Here is a 26,159-nt window from a genome sequence, read left to right on the forward strand (position 1 = left end):
GTGGCACACACTTTAATTATAGCACTTGGCAGGCAGAGGCAGAAATTATATTAGGTTGAGGCCAACCTGGTCTTCACAGGAAGTTGAACAGCCAGGGACCCTGTCTCAAAAAAAAAAAAAAAAAAAAAAAAGACTTTTCAGGGCAATTGTGGTGCATGCCTTTGATCCAAGCACTAGGGAGGCAGGTGGATCTCTGAGTTCAAAGCCAGCCTGGTCTACAAAGGGAATTACTCCAGGACATCCAGGACTGTTACACAGAGAAATTCTGTCTCCAAAAACCAAAATAGAGACCAAACCAAAATAATAATAATAATGATAATATCATCAATGGAATTATTTTCATGATCACTTTTAGTATGAGTGCCCATTAAAATCAGTGAACTGCAGAGATTTTTCTAAAATTCTGAGGAGGTGGGCTGGAGAGATGGATCAATGGTTAAGAGCACTTGTTCTTGCTGAGTGCAAGGGTTTGATTCCTAGCACCCAAGAGGTTGCTCACAACCATCCATAACACCAGTTCCAGTAGATCTGACACCTTTTTTTGACCTTTTCGGGGACATGGCATGCACAAGGCACACAGATATATATGTGAGCAAAACACTGATAAACATAAAAATATAAAATATTAAAAACAGTTCTGAGGCAGGGCAGTGGTGGTGCATGCCTTTAATCCCAGCACTTGGGAGTCAGGGGCAGGTGGATTTCTGAGTTCAAGGCCAGCCTGGTCTACAGAGTGAGTTCCAGGATAGCCAGGGATACACAGAGAAACCCTGTCTCGAAAAGACCAAAACAAAACAAAAAACAAAAAACCCGCCGGGCGTGGTGGCGCATGCCTTAATCCCAGCATTTGGGAGGCAGAGGCAGGCGGATTTCTGAGTTTGAGGCCAGCCTGGTCTACAAAGTGAGTTAGTTCCAGGACAGCCAGGGCTATACAGAGAAACAATGTCTCGAAAAACAAAACAAAAACAACAACAACAACAAAAAAAAAACCAAAAAAAAAAAAAACAAAAAATTCTGAGGTGGTATTTGAAACACATCAGGAAATTTCCTTTAATGGTAGCAAATGTAGTCTCTATGGAGAGGAGGTTGACACTTTTTTTGTTTTGTTTTGTTTGTTTGTTTGTTTTTCGAGACAGGGTTTCACTGTATAGCCCTGGCTGTCCTGGAACTCACTTTGTAGACCAGGCTGGCCTCGAACTCAGAAATCTGCCTCCGGAGTGCTGTGATAAAAGGCGTGCACCACCACGCCCGACTGGAGGTTGACACTTTGTAGTGACAGGGTTCGGTAATTCTCAGAACAGAAAGCAAGAGTGTATCGGTTTCCTCATTTGATGGCTACGTATGTTTCCTTTGTAAGTTCTCGTTTCTGGGTTGGACCTTCTAAGTAATTACCAGGCCCCAAGAAACTACATCTGCACACCCCTTCAAGACTGTTTACCCGGCCCTGTCACTGGATCACTCGTATTTCCTAGAATGGGAAGGGCAAGGGGTTTGCAGAGGACTGCCTCCCTTCCTCTCACTCTCCGGTGATCGCTCTGGGACAAATATCCCCACGTCACTCAGTGCGGAGCTCTGGCCCGGAGCAGCGCAGGGCCGGGGCACGTGACCCGCCCGCAGTCCTCGCTGTGGCCCGCGGCCCGGGATGCAGTCGCGCTGACGTCCTCCCGGCTACCCACAAGCCTCTGTACCCCGGTGCGGGCAGGAAGAGGGCAACCGGGTCCAGTGGCTGCCCGGGAGATCGGGGTGCCTTCTGTTGCTGGACGCGGACTGCCCGGCAACCCCCGGGCACACTGGCGGCTACCGGTCTCTCTCCCGGGGAAGGAGACTGCCCCGGCTCGGGCTGTCGTCCTAACGTGCTGGCCCGTGTCTGGGACGCCGGGGCCAGGGCGCTCTGCTGACAGCTGTCAGGCTGTCAGTGACTCCCGGGCACTCCCCGGTCTGCGTCACCGCGTACCGGTCATCAGGTTCTTCCTAACATCTAGGAATGGTAGCGCAGGGCCACTCGAGTACCATATGGCGTCTAGTACGTGCTGCCGTTTAGTAAGTATTAGCCTCGCAGGCCCGACCTGGCTGCCCCTCCGCACCAGCCCTTCCTGTCCCTCTGCCTCATCGCCTGCGGTCTCGCGTCTGCTCCAGACTCTCGCGCGCCCCTCCTCTCCGCGGCTGACGAGCCTCTTCCTCCTTCGCTCTCAGCGCCGAGCTCCGGACTGCATTTCCCGGCAGGCGCCGCGGCCAGTAGCCAATAGGAGACCTAGGATTTGGCGGCGGCGGCGCCGAACGGGGCGGGGGGGCTTTGTGCGCGGAGGCGGCGGCGGCGGCGGCGACGGCGGCGGGAGCTGGCGGCGCGGAGATCCGGACGGAGGCCGAGACCGGGGCTGGGTTGCCGGGTGTCTGCTGGGAGAGGTGTGCAGCTTTCGATCAGAACCCTGGGACCCTGCTGCCCTTCGGGGCCGCCAGCCTCCGGCTCCTCTCCGGCACCAGCAGCTACGCGGCGACCCCCGTCCGGCCGCCTCCCCTTCGCTCCGCGTCGCCCGCAGCCTTCCGTCTGCCCGCAAAACGAGCCCGGCCGGCCGGGCCGTGGCCGTCCTCAGTGCCGGCCGCCATGGCAGGGGTGCTCGGCGCGGGGGAAATCTAGTCCGAGGATTTCATGCGGCCTAGCTCGGTTCCGTCTCCTGCGCCCGCGGTCCCGGCAGCTGCCGGCAACCCAGCCCCACTTCGGGCCTCGGTGTCTCTCCTGTGATCGCACTGACACGGCAGGGGGGTTAGAATGGAACAAACTGAAGGTAAAGTGCTTGTGTATGTGTGTGTTGCGCGTCAGGGCTGAGGAGGCTCCTTGGGGTGGGGGCGACCTAAGACCCAGGCACCCATAAGGAGTGAGACCCTGGAAGAGAAGGGGCCGCGGATGGCCTGAAAGGGTTCTGGGAAGGAAGAGCAGATGGTAAGGTGGGTGTGGAAGGAATTGGGAGGTGGGGCAGGTAGGCTTGGGATATGATGTAGTGGTGCTGAGCTGGGAATTGGGAGTAGAGGTGGGATGGGGGCGGGGATAAGGATGGAAACGGGGGAGGGGTAGGAAAAGAGAAGAGTTAGATTTGGACATTAGAGACCTAATGCAAATGAGGATAGGTCTGGAATGGAGTGTGGAAACTAGAAGAGTTGGGGGGAAAGGGATAGGGGTGATGGAGAATCGAGGCTTCTTCTGGGAATCAAGGAGAGAAACTAGTGAATCAAAGTGGAGGAAAAGATAAGATTAGGAAATAGGGATGAAAAATGATTGTGTCAGGATGCAAGAGCAGGATAGGAAATAGACGCAGGAAACTGAAAGACATACGATTGGGCTAGGGAAGGACATTAGCTGAGTGTTGGAAAGGATGAGAATTATCGACCAGGCGTCACAGAGTGTGAGGAAAAGGATGGGGATTATTGAAGTGTTAGAAGGGAAAGCCTTTTGTTCCTATGTTTGTGTGTATTCTGTCTTGTATTTCAAGGCTAGAGAAATAGAGAAGCTAGTGGTTATGGGGTTGTGATTGTTGTGAAATGAGGGAGGTGTGGGTGTTACTGTTCTGAGAGAAGAGGAGATGTGTTTGTGTTATGGTAGGGAGGCAGGGAAAGACATGGCCATAATTTGATGGTTTTGGTGAGGGAGTAAAGACTATTCAGATTTAAAGGGGGCAGGGGCAGCCATGTTTGTTACCCGGCACTGCAGTGTAAATAAATTCCTTTTCCTCTCCGACATCTGCGTGAATCTGGAACCGGCAGTTCACATTGTTACACCTCCCCTTCTACTCATGAACTTCTCTTACCTCTTGGGTCATTTGCAATTACTCATAACCACGGAAGGACGCGGCGATGTTTCCCATCTTGTGTGTTTTGCTGCCTCTTCCTTTCTTTCCCCCTTTCCTTCTAGTTGCAAAAAAAGGCATACTGATAAACCGCAGTGTACATTTTCACCCTTTTTTATAAATTTAAAATTAGATTTTTAAAAAAAACTAACTGAAGAAATCATTGCTATCATATTTCAAGCTTGATTGTGAAAAGTCTTAAATATTGATTGGTTTCCGACACCTCAGAAGCAAGTCAACATTTTTTTTTTCCAATTCTTTAAGTAAACAAGGAAACTGCATTGGTTATTTTACTTGGGGCGCGTTGAGAAAGGGGTGGGGAAGATCAGCCTGTTGTAGCTCATCTGCTTGCTGGACTTAGGGTCTTGGAAAATTAGAAATGTTCCAGGTGATATGCATGTTGTTATGAATAATGCTTTTTTATTAGCTTTTCCCCTCTCTTCCCTTTGCTTTCATGTAGCTAGTTCAATACAGTCTCCAAATGCCAGTTCAGCAGCGTGATCTGTGAAGTAGGCATGTAGTCCTTAGATCCTCACTGAGTTGTCAGCTTTTGAGGGGTGGGTGGAGGGGAAGTTCTGTCACTCCCAGGAAAGCGCCAGTAATTCTTTAATGCATTCAAATCTAACTACTTGTGTGATCTAAATTTAGACTAAGGGTCTAAGTCCTGACAAAGTAGATAAATTGGTATTGGGTGAAATTTATTTTCTATTCATATTGAAAAGGATTCAGTATTCACCTTACTTAAAATAATTGTAATTATGGTCATCCAAACTTTAGCCATGTGTTAGTATTGAAACTGTTTTCTAACACCAGCAAGGCCTGCTAACTATACAGTGGGCTTGGTCCATTTGTACTACATACAAATCTTAATAGTAATGTTCTCTCAGTTTTTGTAGAGTTTGGTGGAAAACTTAAATTTAATGTTGTTGGAATGGTACTATCTGAGATTAGACTTTGAATAAATGTCAGATTTATAACTTGGTGTATTTTGGTTGATAATATATAGCCTGAAAGAAGTTTTTTTGTTTTTTTTTTTAATTCTAAAGATAAATTTTATTCAAAGTCATTCAGCATGTATGTGGAATTTATCTAATTTGTAGAGATATTTTATTTGTATTGCTCTCCTGGTTGACATATTATTTGTAGCTAGTAGACTTACTTTCATTGACTGTCAGTGCCATCACTTTTAGGAAAATGAGCAACTGTATATTACAGCAGAGAGTATCTATTTGGAAGCTTGAATGAGCCCTCTTAGAGTGTTGTGTCTGGGTTCCTTGGACAGGTATCCATTCAGTGAGGAAGGCTACTGTATTTATCAAACACTTGAAACCCAAATCTGCTGTGGTTGCTGCTGTGCTCATCATCTGCCCACATGATGTTTAAAAACACTTTTAAAAATTATTTTCCTTAGTGTCTGAGTGTTCTTACCTGTATGTATATATGTATGTCTGTGTGCCACATGTGGACGTCAGAAGAGCGCATCAGGTCCCCTGGAATGAGAATTATGGATGGCTGTAAGCTACCATATGGGTTCTGGGAATTGAACCCAAGTTCTGGAAGAGCAGCCAGTGCTTTTAACCACTGAGCTGTCTCTCTAACCCTGATACCTTTTTTAAAAAATTATTTATTGAGACAGGGTCTCATATATCCCATTCTGGCCTCAAGCTTTCAATATAGCTGAGGCTGACCTTGAACTCCTGATTATGCGTCCATCTTCTGAGCATGCTGATACGTGCTAGCATTGCCTGGGTTATGGAGTGCTTGGAGTCCCACCTAGGGAACAACTATACTACATCCCTCTCCCCGCCACTCCCCCCTCCTTTTATTTTGAGTGACAAATTAACAGTTGGTCTTGTAATGATTAGATTAAAAGAGTTTGGAATGAAGGAAACTTATTGCCCACAAAATGGTTATTTTTGGCCCAACTCTCCAAAGTGACTCTAAAGACAATAGCTTCTGGAATTTTAAATAATAATCATAATGTAAAGAAACAGCTAATAGTTACCCCCTTGCCGTATACTGTGCTAAGTGTCCTGCATGTAAAATTCCTTTTTTTTTTTTTATTTTCCCAGCAGTTTTCTAAGACTTCATTTTTAACTGCTTTTTGCAAATGGAAAAAAAGGTTAGATAACATTACAAATGTTATTAAATATTTAAATAACAAAGCTGGTATTTGAGTGTAGGTCTTTTAAGTTATAGAACCCAGAGAAGCGAATTGTTTCTGTTAGCTTCTTCTAATATAACATAAAAATAACACATGCCTGTTATTTTAAAATATTTCAAAAGATTAGTGTCCCCAGTACACCAGTGTAACTAGTTAGAAGTGTCCTGAGTGTCCTCAACAGTTTCTGTGGATTTACTTAGATCCATAGAATGGACTCACACTAATTCTAGAACCCAGGTCTGTGTAGAGCTAAACCTTGGCCTTTCTTACTTTATTTGGAGTTGTTGTCTTCTTGCTTTAGTCTTCCATGTGTTTGAGATTCTGTGTACACAGCCAGCTCTGACTAGTGTTTCGTTTTACTTAGCAGGCATGTGGGCCTCTAACTTTTATTTGAGAATCAGGTAGAATACTACAACTTTAACTAACCCTTTGTTTGATCATTTTTGTTTTTTGTTTTTGAGGCAGGATCTCTGTTAAGTAGCTCTGGCTGGGCCTGTAGTCACAGCCATCTTGCCTCTGCCTCCTGAGTGCTGTGACTAATTAAAGGTCCAGCTAAATCAAACTCTTTTTTTTCTGTTATAAGAATGATTTTGCCTACATTCCTAGCGGTTTGTTTGAATGGAAGATAAATGCTCCAATCGAACTTATTTTACAGAAGAGAAAAAAACCCTGAGGTCTATAGAAGTTAAGTACAAGCAAGGCTTTGGTGCCAAACTGGTTACTTCTTGGATCTCAAGACCATGTTACTTTACTTCCTTACTATGAACGTATTTGAGCTGTTCTTTCAAGCTCAAGGTGAGTGGGATGTGCTGAGGCCAGGCAGGGTGGTATACCCAGTTCCAGGGAGTTGCAATGAGGCAAGCCGTCCTGCTGAGGTGTTTTTCATTCTCTGACAAGCAGCATATGGGCAGAGTGTTTTTATGTGTGACTGGATTATATCCAGCCTATCTTGGAGTTTGTGTTTGGTGTAATGGAATAGGTGTTGGCAAAATTTCCCCCCTCATAATAAAATTGTCAATGAGATAGTTAGCAATGAGGGAGAAAAATATCAGTAACCCAGCCCTGGCCCCAGAGTAAAATTGAGACACTGGTGACGACGACTTCTTCTTCTTCTTCTTCTTCTCCTTCTCCTTCTCCTTCTCCTTCTCCTTCTCCTTCTCCTTCTCCTTCTCCTTCTCCTTCTCCTTCTCCTTCTCCTTCTCCTTCTCCTCCTCCTCCTCCTCCTCCTCCTCCTCCTCCTCCTCCTCCTCTTCCTCCTCCTTCTTCTCCTACTTCTTTTCCTCCTCCTCCTCTTACTCCTCCTTCTCCTTCTCTTCTTCTTCTTCTCCCTTTTTTTTTTTTTTTTAATGAGCTGAAAAATACCTAATTAAAAACAATAGTTTTAAAACATTTCAGGTTGGACATGGTGCTTCATGCTTTTAATCCCAGTCCTTTGGAGGTGGAGGTGGGTGGATCTCTATGAGTTTGAGGCCAGCCTGGTCTGCATAGTGAGTGAGTTCCAGGACAGCCAGGGCTATATAAAGAGACCCTGTCTCAAAATAAAAAAAAATAAAAAACATCTCAGGAGACACTGTTGATTTACTTAATTATGTTTTCCTATAAAAAAAAATAGGTTACCTCAAATTTATATGAAATGATTCACTTGAACTCACTGTGTAGCCTAGGCCAGCATCCTTAACTCGTGACTTTCTCTACCTTAACCTCTCATCTGCTAGCATTACAGTTTTGTGTCACTATGCTGAACTTATTGAGTCTCTTAAAACAAAACGAGGGTGGGTAGGGGAATGGTGGGGGGACCGTATGGGGGACTTTTGGGATAGCATTGGAAATGTAAATGAGGAAAATAGCTAATAAAAAAATTAAAAACAAACAAACAAAAAACAAAACGAGAGTCTCACCTGTTGTAGACACAAAAGATATTAAAATTATTATTTTTAAAATTTTTTTTGGAGATTTCAATTTTATGTGTATGCACATTTGCCTGAATGTATGTCTGTGAACTTTGTATGTGCAGGGCCCATGGAGGGCAGATGATGATGGGTGTCCTGAGACTGGAGTTACGAACAGTTGTTAGTCTCCATGCGAGTGCTGAGAACTGAACCAGATCCTCTGGAGCAGCAGCTAAGTGTCTTAACTGCTGAGCCATCTCTTCAGCCTGGACTTACCCTACCTTTTCTCAAAGGTTATAAAAAGCCACAGCGATTATATTTTATTGGCATAAAGTTAGATGAGTGGACTAGAGTCCAGAAATGGGTAATTATCAAGAAGTGTTGTTAAATATGAAGCCAAAAGTGGTAAAACCTAGAATCCCACCACTTAGGAGGAATTCAGGTTTGAGGGCAACCTGATAAAAACAGACTATCTCAGAAAACATCGCATGTGTTTGTAGCTCACCCCCCACTCCTACTGTGTTACATATATACTGTGCTACATGTACTGATAATATTTAAAAAGGAATAAATTATAAACATACCATGGATGAATCTTGAAATAATTCTAAGTGAATCTAGACATATATATATATATATATATATATATATTCTATGATTCCAAATAAAAGTCTTATATGCACACTACCCCATAGTGACAAGCAAGCCAGTCCCAAGAAATTAAAGTTATTAAAGCTTTAAAAGCTTTAGAAGTTGTTATTCACAAAAATCTATTTTTCACTGCAATCCTGTTTTTAATTTTAATTTAGAGAAAAAAGTATTTTTGAAGAAGCAACTCAAATGGTTTATTTTTTGTTAAAAACACATCTGCCTTTTGAGATTTTAAATAACTAATGAGCTTTAGTTCTTTAGAATAATCTTTTCATAAATATTTATAAGATGGGGCCTGTGGCTGAGATGGCTCAGCAGGTAAAGGCTCTAGCCACCAAGTCTGATGCCACCCCAATTAGATCCCTTGGACCTAAATGGTGGCAAGAGAGAACTGACTCCTGCAAGTTGTCCTCTGAACTACACAGACACAAATGAATTTAATTTTAAAAAATGAAAAGATTTACCAGCTAAATGTCCTAAAGTGCCCTAATTTTTTAAAATGTCGCTCTTGTGTGAGTGTTTATCTGTGCAGGTGCGGTTGTATGTGGGATCAGAGGAACCCTTGCAGGGTGTGTGTGTGTGTGTGTGTCTATCTGTCTGTCTGTTTTCTGTCCTTCCGTAGTCAGTCAGTCAGTCAGTTCTGGCAGTCAGGCTGTTTAGGCAGCATCTGACCCTTTGAACAAACTGGCTGCTAGTATTTTTAAAAAGCTTACAGTTTCATTTTCAGTTTTACTGTCAACCTTAGGAAATACATATAGTAAGTTCCTTAAATGCTATGGTATGTATAATACCTATATAGTGTGACATGAAAAAGTAAAAAAACGTATCTAACATTTTGTGAGTGAGATAATGTTGTTACAGGATGTGTGTTGTTAGTCCTCTGGTACATCTGCCATTAACAAGACTGAAAGAGGGCTCTTAGCTTACCTAAAAATTATAGTCAGGGCTTTGTTTTGTTTGTTTGGTTTTGGTTTTGAAGATGGGGTCTCCAGTAACCCAGGCTGGCTTCCAGTGAACTCCCTACGTAACAGGGAGTGACCTTGAACAGTTAACCCTTTGCCTCTACTTCCCAAGATCTTCTATAGGCAGGCAACACTACACGGAACTAGATCTGGATCTTTTATTTATTTATCTATTTATCTATTTATTTCCTTTCTATCTGAGACAGGCTGGCCTCAGCCCGTCATATGGAGGAGTCTGGCAGTGCTGGGGTTTGCAGACATTCATCCCCAAAGCTGCCCTAGATGTGGATCTCAGTCATCATTAAGATATGTTGAGAAAGCAAATGGGAAAATGAAAAAGAATTATGTACATTATAGTTTGTATTTAAGCTGTATGATAACATTTTACATGGTGCCTTTTTGGTTGTTTTATAAATACCCACACCATAACTCCATTTGTTAAAATTAATCTGAAAGCACAGTAATTATTTACCTCAATAATGGGAGATTTTGAAATTTCCCCAATGCCTAAGACTAAAAAGACTAATCATCTAACATAAATTAATTTTTTTGGATTTCAGTCTACTTCCAAATTACTACTTCAAAATTTATTTTTCAATTTTATGTGCATTGATCATTTTGCTTACATATGTGTCTGTGTGAGGACGTTGGGTTCCCTAGAACAGACAGGTGTGAACTACCATGTAGGTGCTGGGAATTGAACCTTGATCCTCCGGAAGAGCAGCTGTGCCATCTCTTCAGCCTAAAATTATTATTTTTTTAATGCTGGGATTAAAGGCGTGTGCCACCACTGCCCAGCGAGCCGAAATTTTTGTTTATTTCTTGCACTTGGAATGCTTTTTGGTGACATTCTTGACCTGATATTGTTTGCTATAGCCCTTCAAAGAAAATGACATTCAGTTTACTTTTGTAGTTCTTAGAACTAGTGAACTTTTAACTTGAAGTTTTAATAGCTTTTCAACATTGCAATATTCTAGTCAATTCTGTGGACCATAAGGGCTTTCCTTGCTCTTCAGACTGGTGATATGGCATCAGCACTGCCAGCTTTTGCTGAATGTCCACAGAGATGTGTTCAGATAAGTAGGTCAGTTGGCTGGCTCTTACGGCAAGTCAGCTTGCTTGCTTGCTTATTTGTTTGTTTGTTTGTTTGTTTGTTTTGAGGCAGGGTTTGTGCCTTTAGGGCTGGCTGTCCTAGAGCTGGTTCAGTAGACCAGGCTGATCCTCCTGCCTCTGCCTCCACAGTGTTGGCATCAAAGGCACATTTATCTTTTCTGAGACAGGGTTTCTTGGTGTATGTAACCCTGGTTGTCCTGGAACTCTGTCCTCTCTCTGCTCTCCAAGTGCAGGTGAAGTGCTGTTTGCCATAGTTCTAGATACTTTGAAGTCAAAGACAGAAGGATCCCTTCCTTGACTATAGGATCTGACTGAGCCCAGCTTGGGCATTTTAGGAAGAGCATGTCTTAACAAACAAACAAACAAACAAACAAACAAACAAAAGGAATGCTGGCAGGACATAGTGGTCCACACATTTTTTTTTTTTTTTTTTTTTTTGAGACAGGGTTTCTCTATAGCCCTGGCTGTCCTGGAACTCACTTTGTAGACCAGGCTGGCCTCGAACTCAGAAATCCACCTGCCTCTGCCTCCTAAGTGCTGGGATTAAAGGTATGCACCACTACGCCCTGCTGGTCTACACATTTTTGGTTTCTCTGTGTAGCCCTGGCTGTCCTGGAACTCCCTCTGTAGACCAGACTGACCTAGAATTCACAGAGATCTGCCTGCCTTGGTACGTGCGCATGCACACACACACACACACACACACACACACACACACCCCAGTGCTGGGATTAAATGTGTACAGGTGCAGGGTAATGGTGGTGTACTCAGGAGGCAGAAGCAGGCAGATATCTGTGAGCTGTTTGGCTAGCAGTTTGGTCTACACAGTGGGCTCAGGCCAACAAAGACTACACAGTGAGACCCTGTCTCTGGAAAAACAAGCCTGAGTAGCTGGCTTATAGGGTAAAGGTATTTTCCACCCAGCCTGATAACTTGAGTTCAATCCCTGGAATTCCACATGGTGAAAAGGAGCAACGGATTTTCCTCAGTTGTCCTGTGACCTCTACAGAAGTGCTGTGGTACGTGCATGTTTCTGCCTCCGATCTACACAGAGATAAGCAATTAAATGAGCAAAGTAAAGTGTTTTGATTCAGATTTGATTTATAATCACCTTATTTTTAAAAATGTACGATGGACAGTGTGTTCTACCCACCTATTTCACTGTAAGATTTGCTTTGATCTAAACTGACCTTTTTCCTAGTATTTGTTCTGCAGGTGTGTTTACTTTGAGCCAGTTTAGCAAACTGTGTGTGTATTGGGGGGTTGGTCTGTGCGCATGTGTGTATGCACTTATGTGCATAAGCACAGAGTTGCTGGGTATCTTCCTCTACTACTCCCTACCTGTTTCTTCTAAAGCAGGGTCTCTCCCTGTATCTGGGGCTTGTATTCTTTTTTCCTACTAGGCTATTAGCCAACAAGCCTTCAGTATCTTCCTGTGTCTGCCCCCACAGGACTGGGGTTGCAAACACACATTTGTGAGACCACGCCTAGCTTGTTATGTGGGTGCTGTGATCTAAAGTCATGGTTGTGCAGCAGGTGCTGTCAACCACAGAGTCACCTCTCCAACTCCCTCCTCTTAGATTGGGTGGGCACTGGACTTGAAAGGCCTATGTTGAGATCTGAGTTCCTACCACCATTTTACCTTACCATGGAAGGTTAATGCTTTTGTTGATGAATAGAAAAGAGTACTTAGAGTTGTAGAACTTTAAACTGAAGTGTTAAAGTACCAGACTTTAGCACCAAGTAAGCATGTACTTGGTAATTCACACTCCCTAAAAACAGAAATAAAGAAGTAGAGGTTGAGGGTGAGGCTCAGGAGTAGAATACTTTTCTATATATAAAGAGGCCCTAGATTTGATTTTCAGCTTTAAAAAGAGAAGAAGAAGGAAAAGGGAAGGAAGGAAGAAAAGGTTGTCTGCAAATGAGGTTGTCTTTAATTGCATGTTTAGTAGATGAAGAAATGAACTCACTTGGCTGCCTCAACAGAAGTTAAGAAATGTTGGAGCAGCATCTTTGCATAGGCTGTGTGGGTGTTCTCAGTAAGAGATTCATGTTAGTACAAGTATGAACAAGAAGTTAACTTCCAGTCCAAACTTACTTTCACTGTAGTTACGGTAACATCATGCGTCGAACTGCACCAGTGCTTAGTGTTCTGATGAAGCAAGTACGTGATGAAAAGCTTGGATAGAATGAGCTTGACATCCTGAAGTTATAAAACTAGTGAAGCAAAACAGAAAACAAAACAAAACTCCAGAAAACACCCAAGTATCTTTAGAGGTTATTAAAAACTTAGTTACGGGCTGGTGAGATGGCTCAGTGGGTAAGAGCACCCGACTGCTCTTCTGAAGGTCCAGAGTTCAAATCCCAGCAACCACGTGGTGGCTCACAACCATCGGTAACGAGATCTGACTCCCTCTTCTGGAGTGTCTGAAGACAGCTACAATGTACTTACATATAATAAATAAATAAATCTTTAAAACAAAACAAAACAAAAATAAAAACTTAGTTACAGGTTTTAGTTTGATACAGTATACCTTAAAATGCCTATTATTTTTGTCATAATTATTTTTTTTACTTGAGGCTAACAGAGAATCCAAAGTATAAGAAAGTAAAATTTGAACATTTATAAAACCTAAGAACCAACTGGATGTGGTGACTCACTTTTAATCCTAGATTCGGGAGGCTGAGGCAGGGGTTCTCTGTGAGTTCAAGGCCAGCCTGGTCTACATGGTTCCAGGATCCTCAAGGCTACATTGTGAGACCGTCTCAAAAGATATAAAAATAAATCTCTTAAGAACTAATTTCAGAAACTATCTTATTATCATTTACTTGATTTCAAAGAGAGTAGAGCAAGGTGACTGATAGAGAGGTTGGCTTAGTTTGGGGCCAGAGAGATGGCTCAGTGCTTAAGAGTGCTTACTGCTCTTGCAGAGGACCTAAGTTTGCTCTCTAATGCTCACATGGCTCACAATCGCTTGTATAACCCAGTTCTAGGGGATCCTGTACCCGTGTGTTACACACACAGCATATATAACACACTCGGGTGCACACACATGCACATACAATAGATTTTTTTTTTTAAAGAAATAGCTTACTTTGTAGTAACTTTTGGTATGAGCCAGTACCCTTGTGGTAAGAAACTGGACAAAAATCTAATATACATCTTGAAGTGGTAACCATGTTTGTTGTTGTTTGGTATAGTCAAGAACAAAGTAAGAACTGTGGAGGTGAAACTGGGAGAATAGGGAAACAGCATTTAATTAGTAATCATTGTATTGTTACAAGGTGGTCAAGCAGTAATGTGGTTTAGTCAGGAAAAAACTGACCTATAATCTAAAATGCTGAATAATTTAATGAAATGATAATCAAGTGAAAACAGATTGAATTTAATAACAGGGTTTATGGATACGTGAAATACAACGTAGGTTTAAATTTTTCTCATTAATTAATTAATTATGTTCCATGTCATGCAAGTCACTATCCTGACACAGGATACTTTAATCTCTTTGAGAATCAATTTTTTTCTAACACCTTGATTTGTTTGAGATGGGGTGGTGGTGGTGGTGGTTTCACCATTGTAGTCTAGGCTAGCCTCCAAATTCTGAGTGCTACATTACAGGACTGTAGCACACTGTAAGTGGGAAATTTAAAGTGGAAATTTTAGGAGATACTTAAGGTAACAGCAACACAGCTAACCAGATTATGGAGCAGCACAGTTATACTTAAAAATGTTGTTTGTTCTGTTTATACTTTTGAAAATGTAAAAAGGAAAATTAGAAAAAAAATATACATTTCTGGACATGCTTTGCTTACTGAGAAAATGTCGTGAAGTCATGGTGATTTTATATCTGTAAAAGCTTATATATCTAAGCATTGGATGTAAATTTCATTTAATGTTTGATGTTACAAGTGAAAGTCATTAAATAATGTTAAGACTATTGAGACTTAAAGTTAAACCAATGTCAAAATAAAAGCCTAAGCTATACATTTATCTATAGACATCCAGAGGGATGGCATCTCCTTTCACTCTTTGGTGTCATTTCAGGTATAGCATCACTTGGTTTAATCTCCACATCTCAGACAGTAAATGAGTTCGATAGCTCCGTGGTTACGACCTGGGTGTGATTCCCAGCACGCACTTGGTGAGCCTCAGCTGTCTGTAGCTCCAGTTCCAGGGAACCCAATACCTTCTGGTTTCTGAGGGTACCAGGCATGCACATGATGCACAGACACCCATGCAGGCAAGTCACCCATACAAGCCAAATAAAGCCCTTTGAAAATCTCCTGACTCACAATTCAAGTTACATGGTTGTAAGCCAATATTACCAGTACGTGCTTCTACTCTGAACATTCTGCTTGTCTCTGGGTTCACCTGTCACTTAGCATGAGTATGATTGCTTAAATGTTCATGTAGGTGATTGCCCTTCTTTTTCCTTCCTTCCTTTGTTCCTTCCTTCCTTCCCTTTCTCCTTCTTCTTGTTCTCCTCTTCTTCTTCTTCTTCTTCTTCTTCTTCTTCTTCTTCTTCTTCTTCTTCTTCTTCTTCTTCTTCTTCTTCTTCTTCTTCTTCTTCTCCTTTTTCTTTTTTCTTTTTTCTTTTTTTCTTTGAGATACAATGTCTCCATGTAGACCAGACTGGCTTTGAACTCACAGAGATTCACTTGCCTCTGCTTCCTGAGTGCTGGGATTAAAGGTGTGTGGCACCATGCCAGGCTGATTTCTTTCTTGCATCACAGTATTTGCCCATTTCTTCAAAGTTCATGACTAACCTCATTTCCATAAGCATGTTAAGATTTTCATGAGGTCGTTTGGAGGACAGTCGTGCTTTGAGGTGGTCGAAAGAATTGAATTTCCCTTTGAGGTAGGGTCTCCAGCCCAGGCTGCCCCCAAACTTGCTCTGTGTGAACTTCTGACTACAGCCACCCAGCCACGCACCACCAACAGCAGCTAAGGATTGGCTGCTGCTGCTGCTGCTGCTTTTTTCCCCCTAGAGTTTTAAAGACTTTAAAAGTTTGTATTGTGTGCGTTCTATGTCTTTGTGTGGAGATGTGTATGAAGATGCTGAATAGGCCAGAAGAGGGCATCTGGAGCCAGAGAGATTGTGAGCCACCAGACATGGGGGCTGTAATCTGAACTCTGCTCTTCTCTAAGGACAGTGAACTCTTAATCACTGAGCCGTTTCTCCAGCCCAGGATACTTGTTTTGTTTTGCTTTGTTTTTGATGTTTTGAGACAGGGTTTCTCTGTGTAGCCCTAGATGTCCTGGAACTCTTTCTGTATAGATCAGGCTGGTCTTGAATGCATTTATTTTATTATTTTGTTTGGTTGCTATGCCTACATATATGTTTGAATGTCACACGCATGCCCAGTGCCAGCAGAGGTCAGCAAAGGCCAGCAGAGGCCAGCAGAGGCCAGCAGATCTCCCAGAACTGGAATTACCGGTAGTTGTGAGCCACCATGTGGTCCTGGGAACAGTGGACCTCTTCAAGAGCAACCAGTGCTCTTACCCACTGAACCAACTCTTCAGTTCTCCTAGAAATCTTTTTTTTTAATTTAATTTAATTTAATTAATTTATTTTTTTAACTTATTCCCGCTCACTGCCTTCTTCCCTGTCATTCTCTCCCTCAATCCTTCCCTTATGCCCCTCCCCTTCTCCTCTGAGCAGGTGGGGGCCCCTCTGGGTATCCCCTCACTCTGGCACTTTAAATCTCTGTGAGACTAGGCACTTCCTCTCCCACTGAAGCCAGACAAGGTGGCCCATAGAATTCTATTAGTTAGTAGACTTAACAGTATATAGACTGCTAAGCAATAAAATGATTTTTGTTGTTGTTGTTGTTTGTTTGTTTGTTTTTCAAGACAGGGTTTCTCTATATAGCCCTGGCTGTCCTGGAACTCACTCTGTAGACCAGGCTGACCTCGAACTCAGAAATCTGCCTGCCTCTGCCTCCCACGTGCTGGGATTAAAGGTGTGAGCCACCACTGCCTGGCTAAAATGGTTTTTTAAATTTGTTTTTTGTTTGTTTGCTTGTTTGTTTTGTTTTGTTTTGTTGAATCAGGGTTTCTCTCTGTAATCCTGGCTGTCCTGGAACCTGTTCTGTATATATACCATGCTAGCCTCAAACTCAGAAGCAACAATAGAATGCTTTAATTGTAAAGCACTTGCCTTTGTGTTGGTATATTTTGGACTAGTGCATGCTTATAACCCCTGCACTTGGGAAGTGGAAGCAGAAGGAGCTGAAGTTTGAGTTCGTCTTCAGTTAGAAGCTGTGTTAGAAGACAGCTCACGTTACATGAGACCTTTTCTTAAAGCAACATTAAAAACCAAGCAAACAGTCCACATAATCTGTGTGGAAAGAAGGACTTTGTCTCTTCTCACCTATCCCTGGCCACTTGCTTTTATTTTCTTCCTCCCTCAGGAGCTCACTATGTAGACAAGAATGTCCTGGAACTTCTGATCCGTTTATCTCTACCTCCCCAGTGCTGGGATAATTGATATATGCCACCACACCCAGTTTTATAGGTTACTGAGGCTCAAAACTAGGGTTTTCTGTGTGTTAGTCAGGAACTACCAACTGAGATAAATCTCTAGTCCCCCATAAAAAATTTTAAAAATTATTATTTTATGTGCATGAGTGTTTTGTCTGCATATATATGTGTGTGTGTGTGTGTGTGTGTGTGTGTATGTGTGTGTGTGTGTGTCTGTATATTTGTCTGTCTTCTTGTCTACCATGTACTTGCTCCTCAAGATCAGAAGAGGGTGTCAGTCCTGTGGGGTTGGAGTTACAGATGGTTGTAAGCCACCATATGGCTGCTGGGAATTGAACCTAGATCCTCTACAAAAATCACAGTGCTCTTAGTCACTGGGCCACCTCTCCAGCTCCATATATTCGTAAATGATGAAGCAGTTACATAAAATGTGAGTTTTGTTTTTTTTTTTTAATCGAGGGGACTTGCTCATAATTGTGTGTCTCTGGGTATGTGTTCATGTGTGTTGGTTCCTCTCACTTGTAGGTGCATATAGAGTCCAGAGGCTAGTGCTACAATGCCTTTCATCAGTTCACCACGGTTTTTAAAGATTTCTTTTTGTATGTGAGTGCTTTCCCTGCATGTATGTCTCCCATGTGCATGCGGTGCCCAGGCAGGCAGGAAGCCTGGGTCCGGTCGCCTGGCACTGGGGTCGGAGATGATGGTGAGCTCCTGGATAGAGGCCAGGAGCTAAGCCAGGGCCTGTGCAAGAGCAGCAGTGCTCCTAACCGCTGAGCTGCCTTGCCAGGCCTCCCTCTTGCACCTTATTTTTCTGAAACAAGGTCTCACTATATGTAGCTGACTGACCTGAAACTCATGGAGATCTGCCTGTCTCTGTCTCCCTCTGCTGGGATTAAAGGTGTGCACAACCATACCTGGCTCCTCCTTCCCTGTTTAAAGTCAGCAGCATAGTTGGTTATCTTCGGTGTTCTTCCTACCCCTCCTCCGTGCACCACTTTGTTCATAGCATCCTTGTGATGACTGAGGCCCAGCTGAGTGAGACAGGACGTGTATTTGCGTGGTCGTTTCCTGCTCTCTGAACTCATTCAGCAGCTTCTGGATTCCTCTGTGGTCCTGGGCATGGGGGATGCAGACACGGGTGCAACACAGCACCAGCTGGGCTTCTGCTGGCTGGTTTGCTTCACTATACAGCCCTGTCTTAAACTCACAGAGATCTGCTTGCCTCTGTCTCCCCCTCCTGACTGCTGAGATTAAAAGCATATGCCACCCTGTGTAGCTCTAACAAGAATTTCTGTCAGAGTTGCTTCTTTTCCATAATAGAAGGTACTGCCACAATTTACTTTGGATGTTAAAGACATCAAAACTTGTTGGTCTTGGTGTCGAACACTTTTAATCCTAGTTCTTGGGAGGGGAAAAACAGAGGCAGGAAGATCTCTGAGATACTGTCTTGAGGAAAAAAACAAACAAGCAAGCATGAATTTGAGATATCTAAACTGGCCAGTATGTCAACAGTGAAGCTGCACAAAAGACACTTCAAATGCATATGATATTTGGTGTTTAGGACAAGATTTGTATTAATCTGTCGTTAATATCAAAAAGTCATTTTTCGGGGCTGGTGAGATTGCTCAGCGGTTAAGAACACTGACTGCTCTTCCAAAGGTCCTGAGTTCAAATCCCAGCAACCACATGGTGGCTCACAACCATTCCTAACAAAAATCTGATGCCCTCTTCTGGAGTGTCTGAAGACAGCTACAATGTACACATATAATAAATAAATCTTTAAAAAAAAGTCATTTTTCTTTTTTTGGGGGGGGGTCACTTTACTAGAGGTCAAGATTCTAATATTTTTATGAGTGATAATATTATGACAGTTTCTGGTAATCTCATTAATAGTGACTCAAAGTTGTATATACAGATATAGAAGATAGAACTTCATAATGTACTCAGTATGAATTGTAGCACACTCTCAGAAGTTCATATATGCTTGTAGTTATTAGATGCATGATAGAGAACATCAGGTTATGTAAGATTATATAAGTAGTTAATATTTCTTTAAAAGGCTTTTTAGTCAGGGACTCTTAGATGACATATATACTGTGTGTTTTCAGCATTTTTTTTTTTTTTACATTTATTTATGTGTATGTGCGTGCTGTTGTACATGAGTAGAGCTCGGAGGCTAGCCTTTGGTAGTTGATTGTCTCTTCCATGTGGCTTCTAGGGACTGAGCGCAGTCATCAGGGTTGGTGGAGAGCACCTGTTTTCAGCAGTCAGTAAAAGCCTTCTGATTTTATTATTTTTTAAAATTTACTTATTTATTTTTATGTACATTTTGGTGTTTTGCCTACACATATGTGTATGGGAGGGAATCAGATCCACTGGCACTTGAGCTGTAGACAGTCATGAACCACCATGTGGGCGCTAGGAATTGAGGTTACCTGGGTTCTCTGAACTCCTGAGCCATCTCTCCAGTCCCCCCCACCCCACCCCACCCCACCCCGAATTTTATCTTTTTAGTGAAAGTATAACCAGCTAAAATAAGATTGCATATTACAGTTACTGGAAGGTTGAAAAGCCTGGGGTAAGCCTTAGTTGTTTTCCTAGCGACCTGAGTCCTGCTGCTGGGCTTTGTGCTGAGCATGAGAGAACGCTGCAGATGCTGTCTGAGCTTCTTCACAAGTCCTTTTAGAAAGAAAGTAAATCTCCCCAGGCACGGTGGTGCATGCCTTTAGTTCCATACTCAGGAGGCAGGGCCAGGAGAACTCTGTGAGCTTAAAGCCAGCCTGATATAGTGAGTTCTAGGACAGCCAAAGCTGCGTAGTGAGACCCTGTCTCAAACAAACAACAAAAAGCAAACCTGGTACTGGCTCAATTGGTAAAGTGTTTGCCACACAAATGTGGAGCCTTGAGTTTGGATTTTCGGTACCGACATAAAAAACCAAGACCAAGATATAGCAGTTTCACCTGTGACTCTGAAACTGGGGAGTAGACAGGTGGGATTCCTTGGAGCTCATTGGCCAGCCAGGCTCAATGAGAGACCCTGTCTCAAAAGATAAAAGGTAGAGTAATATAGGAAGGCGTCTAGTCTCTGCAGGCATGTGCACATAGCAAACCAGTAACATCAGTTGTGATTCATGTTACAAGCATCTAGTGGCATATCGGTAACACACTTAATGGTAATAAGATATTTTAATGGTTAATCCAGCCCTGTGTCCCTTTAGTGTTTTTCTATCAGAATTAATTTATTGGCACTGTGCCAGATGCTGCAGTTAGCTGTGGATCTTCACTCCAGTGTTCCTAAACACACTTCATTCTCCCCTTAGCTTCTGGTACCTACCCTTCCATCCCCAGTTGTGTGGTGCGTTTTCATTAAATGCATCTCGTTTGATTTCACAGCATTTCAAGAAAAAACATTTCAAAAGCCAATTTGGTATTTATAATACTGAGGAGCTCTGAAAATTCTTCATTGAAGTTTTTTGAAGTGCTATCTACTGTCAGCTTTCAGAGAACCGTTTGGCTCTTCTCAGCCTGGACGTGTGTGATATCCCACATTTCACTGTCTTAGCCTGGATATTTACTGCCAGGAGGGACTGAGTCTGTCTTGTTTATCTTTTATCTCTAGTGCTCAGGACTTGACATAATGCAGGCACTCCACAGGAAGCGCTGCTCTCATCAGGACTGCTCTGGGAGCTCTGCCCCCAGTGTTCCCTGTATTGACTTCTCCCGAATAGTGTAGGCTCTAGGATTATGGGACCTTGTCTGAGTCTTCACCTCTCTACTGTTAGACTTAGCTCAGTGTCTAATAGTAAACACTTGCGCTATTAGAGAAATCTGAATAGATTGGGGCTGGGAGGGGTTGCTGGGTTGTAACATTTGGTTTCTTTCCCGTTACAGTAGTAACAGAATGGGAAGGAAGGTGGAGCTGGCATGAGTCTTCCCTGGACCTTCTCAGACTAGAAAGGGTAATTGACAGCAGTGGGTGCTCAGAATTATGGAGTCAAGTATTCTAGTGTTCTTTCTTGTGTAGATATTTGAGATCATGCTTACTTTACACACAAAAACATAGACACACACACACCTCTTTCCTATACTATTTAGTGTTGTGATGGAATGTAAATGTAGAATGCTCTGTTAGTGGAGGAGGACTTGACCTGGCTTAGAGCACATGTGATATGGCATTTTAAGGCCACTTGGAGTGTATTAACACCTGAATGGAATCATAAGACTGAGTGGTGGCTGAGAGAGAAAAGGTAACATGGTGGAGGGCAAATGGGACCCTGCAGGTCTCTGACTACATAGGCTGGTGCCACAGTATCAGGGGCTTCAGCTTTTTTGATTTGTTCTGAGGCATACAAAGGCTTATTAAGGTTAAATCCTGCTCTGTTTGTTTGTTTATTGAGATATGTGTATTTTGCCTGCATGTATGTATGTGTGCAGTATGTATGCCTTGTATGCACAGAGGCCAGAAGAGGGTATTTGATCCCTTGAAACAGGAGCTATGGTTGTAAGCTACCATGTGGATACTGGGAGCCCAACTATAGGCCTTTGCAAGAGCGACAAATGCTCTTAACCTCTGAGCCACATCTTTCCCGCCTAAGTTACATTTTTCCCCGTGTGGTAAAATACTATGACCAAAGGTAACTTATGGAGGTGTTTATTTTGGCTTAGTTCCAGAGGGCAAGCTGTCCCTGATGGTTGGGGAAGCATGGAGAGAAAACTGGGAAGCTGGTTGATGACATATCCCAGACAGGAAACAGAGAGAGCAAGCAGGAAGTGCGGCGAGGCTTTAATCCTCAGAGCCCTCTCTCTAGCAGTGCTCTCTACCCTGAGGTGCTACTGTACCCTCCTCTGATGCCACCAACTGGGGGCCAGTGTTGAAATACAAGAGCCTTGGGGGAACATTTCTTAGTCAAGCCACACATGTCTTTTTGCTTACTGTTTATGCTGTAAAGCATGGTCAGAGATGGATAATGCTGGAAATAGCACCATGAGTTAGGAAACATGTTCTGGTTAAGGTAAGGACTCTTCCAGCATAAGCAGTGAGTGAGTGGGAGGCAGTGGACAGACTTGGGAGAGCGAGCAGGAGGCACAGCCTGCGTTGACTGCAGCTTATCTTCTCACCTGTGGCCCTCACTGTCACACTCTAGTGAAAACTCAGACTGACTCAAGTACTTATTTGTCTTACATTGTCTTTGGGTTTTGTTTCTTTGAGACAGTATCTTACTATGTAATGCTGGCTGGCCTGAACTATCTGTGTAGACCACCATGTTCCTTTGACCTTGATCCTCAGCCTCCAGAAAGTGCTGTGATCATATGTAGCTGTCTCCAGACGCACCAGAAGAAGGCACTGGATCCCATCACACACGATTGTGAGCCACCATGTGGTTGCTGGGAATTGAACTCAGGTCCTCTGGAAAAGCAGTGTGTGCTTTTAACCATTGAGCCATCTATCTCCAGCTCCCAACAGAGGTTCTTACTAATGCCTAGAGAATGAAAAGCAGTCTGTTAGTATTCAAGCTCAGGAGGCAGAGGGAGGTGGATGTTTATGGGTTCAAGACCAGCTTGGTCTACATAGAGAGTTCAAGCCAGTCAGGCCACATAGTGAGACCCTATCCAACAAAACAAAGAGACAATGAAAATCAGAAAGAGGGAATCTTTTGCTCTTCCTAAATATTCTTGTTTTACCTTTTACAAGATTTTAAATTTTATTTTATTATTTTATGTGTATTTTGCCTGCTTGTGCATCTAGGTACCACATGAGTGTTGGGTGTCCAAGAAAGTAGTGAGCCACCATGTGGGTGATGGGAATCAAACCTGGGTCTTTCACATCACATGCTCTTATCACCTAGCCACCTCTTCAGCCTTTGTTTTACCTTTTATAATAGCTCTGTAGTCTACATGGTGTATCATTTATCTGTATGATGAGATGTCACCATTTATTCATTCATTCATTCATTCATTCATTCATTGAGATAGGGCCTCTCTGTGTAGCCTTGGCCATCCTAGAGCTTCTTGTGTAGACAAGGCTGGCCTCAAACTCACAGCTATCCTCCTGCCTCTGCCCCCTGAGTGCTGGAATTAACTGTGTGCCACTATGGCCAGTTCAGTGCTGCCTGTCTTCATCTACATGGTGAACAGTTGTTTCCACATCTTTCTTACCTGGCTGTCCCTTGCTCTGCTATGCTGCCTCAGTCCTGTTACTTGTACACAGGCAGACTCTGTGACTGTGTTCAGATATCGTTTTGTTCTAGCCCTTTCTGCTACTTCACCTTTTAATTACTGGACCTCAACGATAAATGTAAGAGATTTTGTTTTCAGCACATTTACCATGTACATTGAAACCAGCAATTCTTTGGATGGATAATATAAATTTTATTGTGAAATATACATACTTAATTTTTTAAAAGAAAAATGTGTCTAGTTGTGGGAGGTTTTTTGAGACATAATTCATGCTTATTAAAACTCATGCTTTTAAATTTTTAATTAATTTTTATTTTAGACAGGGTCTCACTATATAGCTGTAGTTAGCCTGGAACTCGTTATGTAGACCAGGCTGGCTTTGAACTCACAGAAGTCTTCTTATCTGCCTCTCCAGTCTCTCACAGAACAGACATCATCTTCTAAAGCATGCACTGTCATACCTGGCTAAAACTTCTCTTTCAAAGTGTACAGTGGGGTGACTTTTAGTATATTTACAGGCTGTACAACCATCATTTCTATATCTAGAGCATCAGTCAGGAGGCTCCAATTATTACACGTAAAATAAAAACTTAAAAAAAAAAACCTCTCTCAAAGTCTGAGGCCTAGTGCTGTGGTAGTCCAGCTATCTGAGACTGAGCTAGGGGGAGAGCTTGTGCTAGGATCAGGAAATCCTAGTTAGTTGGAACTTCACTAACTAGACATGATTTACATCTTTGAAAAGTGAGTAAAGTCACATGAAAATGTGAAGTGAATAACTTACAGGAATTCGTTCTCTCCTCTCCCCCAACCTGGATGGAACTCAGGTCAGGCTCGGCAGAGGACACCGTTATTGTCTGAGCCATCTTTCCAACCCAGCTCTTATTTTTGTTAATTTTTAATTGTTTATTTTTTGAAGATTTATTTATTTATTTTCTGTATATGAGTACACTGTAGCTGTACAGATGGTTGTGAGCCTTCATGTGGTTGTTGGGAATTGAATTTTTAGGACTTCCGCTCACTTCGGTCGGCCCTGCTTTCTCAGTTCCTGCTCTGTCCGGCCCAAAGATTTATTTATTACATATAAGTACACTGTAGCTGTCTTCAGACGTGCCAGAAAAGGGCATCTCATTATGGGTGGTTGTGAGCCACCATGTGGTTGCTGGGATTTGAACTCAGAACCTTCCAGAAGAGCAGTCAGTGCTCTTAACCCACTGAGCCATCTCTCCAGCCCCAGTTATTTATTTTTTTAAGCCAGTAGGTTTTGCACTTAAACTCAGAAATTAGTCATCAGCTTAGTTGGTTTTTTTGTTTTTTTTTGAAAGGCTACCTTGGAAAGTACCTTTAGTGAAGATCCACAGATAAGGCTACTAATACAGAATGTTAGTTCTCTTAGGAAAAGGCTGTAGTGCCTTTGTGGGATAATACTGTTTTATTACAATGATTGCTAGAAAGCCATTCAGGGAAAGTTTCCTATAAGTCAAAGCCTTTAATTTTCATTTAGCCTCAACCAAAATGATAGGCACTCGTTCATTCTCCCCTTCTTCCCTCCTCTCTGTCTCTCTCTGTCTTGTCTCATTGTGTGGCCCTGGCTGTCCTGGAACTCACTATGTAGACCAGACTGGTCCGGAACTCACAGAGATCCACCTTCCTCCTCCCAAGTGCTGGGATAAAAGTCTGTGCTACTAACTCTGGCTTGGTAGAAGTTCCTTTCAAACCATAAACTTTGATATCTCAAAATGTCTCAAAAAGCCACAGGAGCCGGGTGTGGTGGCACACGCCTTTAATCCTAGCACTCGGGAGGCAGAGGCAGGCGGATTTCTGAGTTCGAGGCCAGCCTGGTCTACAAAGTGAGTTCCAGGACAGCCAGGGCTATACAGAGAAACCCTGTCTCGGGGGGGGGGGGGGGGGAAAGCCACAGGAAAACTTAAAGATTACAAAGTGTCTGGAAAGAGAGAGTGCTGTTAGATAAAGGTTTAAATGCGTGTTTGCATTACCACAGGGTTCACACATTGAGAGAAAATGCCCAAGTTGTAATCAGAAACCAGATACTTGTACCCAGAGTTTTGTATATGCATATATAAAACGTCACTGAAAACAGTTCATTTTGTTTCTTGGCAAAATAGTAAATCTTATAATCTAGTGTTTGCTCTCTTGGGGCAGAATGATCAACAGACAAATAGAACAGCCACTGCCACTCGAAAATTTGTAGTTACCACAAAACATTTTCAAGGAGGATCTATTCTGTTTGAAAGATTGGTCTTCTACTGAAGTTACTGTGCCAAATTCCGGTATTGCCTTTCATCTCTGGGAAATAGATGAGATGCTTATCAATTCTAGCTGCTTTTTGTGAAGGTAAACATTATTATTCATTTCCTTCTTGGTGCTGCGGAGGTGTGGTCAGGTTCTTAGAATCCTGTGGGGTTTTATTATTTATTCTAAGAGCTCCATCACCATTTATAGCTTAATGGTAACACGTTAAACTCTGAGTAGAAACAACCTACAAGAGCCTCGAAGTGGGGGCTGAGGCAGGGGATCTAACAGAACTAAAAACCAAAAGACCATATGAGTTACAGAAGAAGAAGGTTAGCTTTTGGTGTAATTTGGACCGGTAGAACTTGACTTTCCCTTCTGTTGTTATTTATTAGCTGCTGGGTGGCTTCTAGTTTTAAAATAGGTATAAAGCAAAATAGCACACTTCCATTGTCCTAAACGCAGGTTTGTTACATTACCAAGTTAATTTTAAATTATGAAATCAAAGTGGGCAATACAAAAGTAGTGTATTACTGCTACTACTACTGCTACTACTCTCCTACTACAGGCTTTTCAAGACAGTTTCTCTGTGAAACCCTGGCTTCCCTGAAACACGTTCTGTAGACCAGG

General features: G+C 42.7%; 1 protein-coding gene across 3 annotated transcripts in view; it reads left to right on the plus strand.

The window, feature by feature from the left end:
- Positions 1–1,647: 1,647 nt before the first annotated feature.
- Positions 1,648–26,159, plus strand: part of Nsd3 (nuclear receptor binding SET domain protein 3) — a 118,067-nt gene continuing 93,555 nt past the window's right edge. For 2 of the 3 annotated variants that reach the window (NM_001001735.2, NM_001308482.1), the window contains exon 1: positions 2,331–2,783. The gene's annotated coding sequence lies outside the window, so the exon portion shown is untranslated. Of the gene's footprint in view, positions 2,041–2,330; positions 2,784–26,159 lie in introns of those variants that run through there. The other variant, NM_001308481.1, reaches the window with a different exon arrangement.

The sequence above is a fragment of the Mus musculus genome, chromosome 8 (genome assembly GCF_000001635.26).
Source record: "Mus musculus strain C57BL/6J chromosome 8, GRCm38.p6 C57BL/6J".
Taxonomy (NCBI): Eukaryota; Metazoa; Chordata; class Mammalia; order Rodentia; family Muridae; genus Mus; species Mus musculus.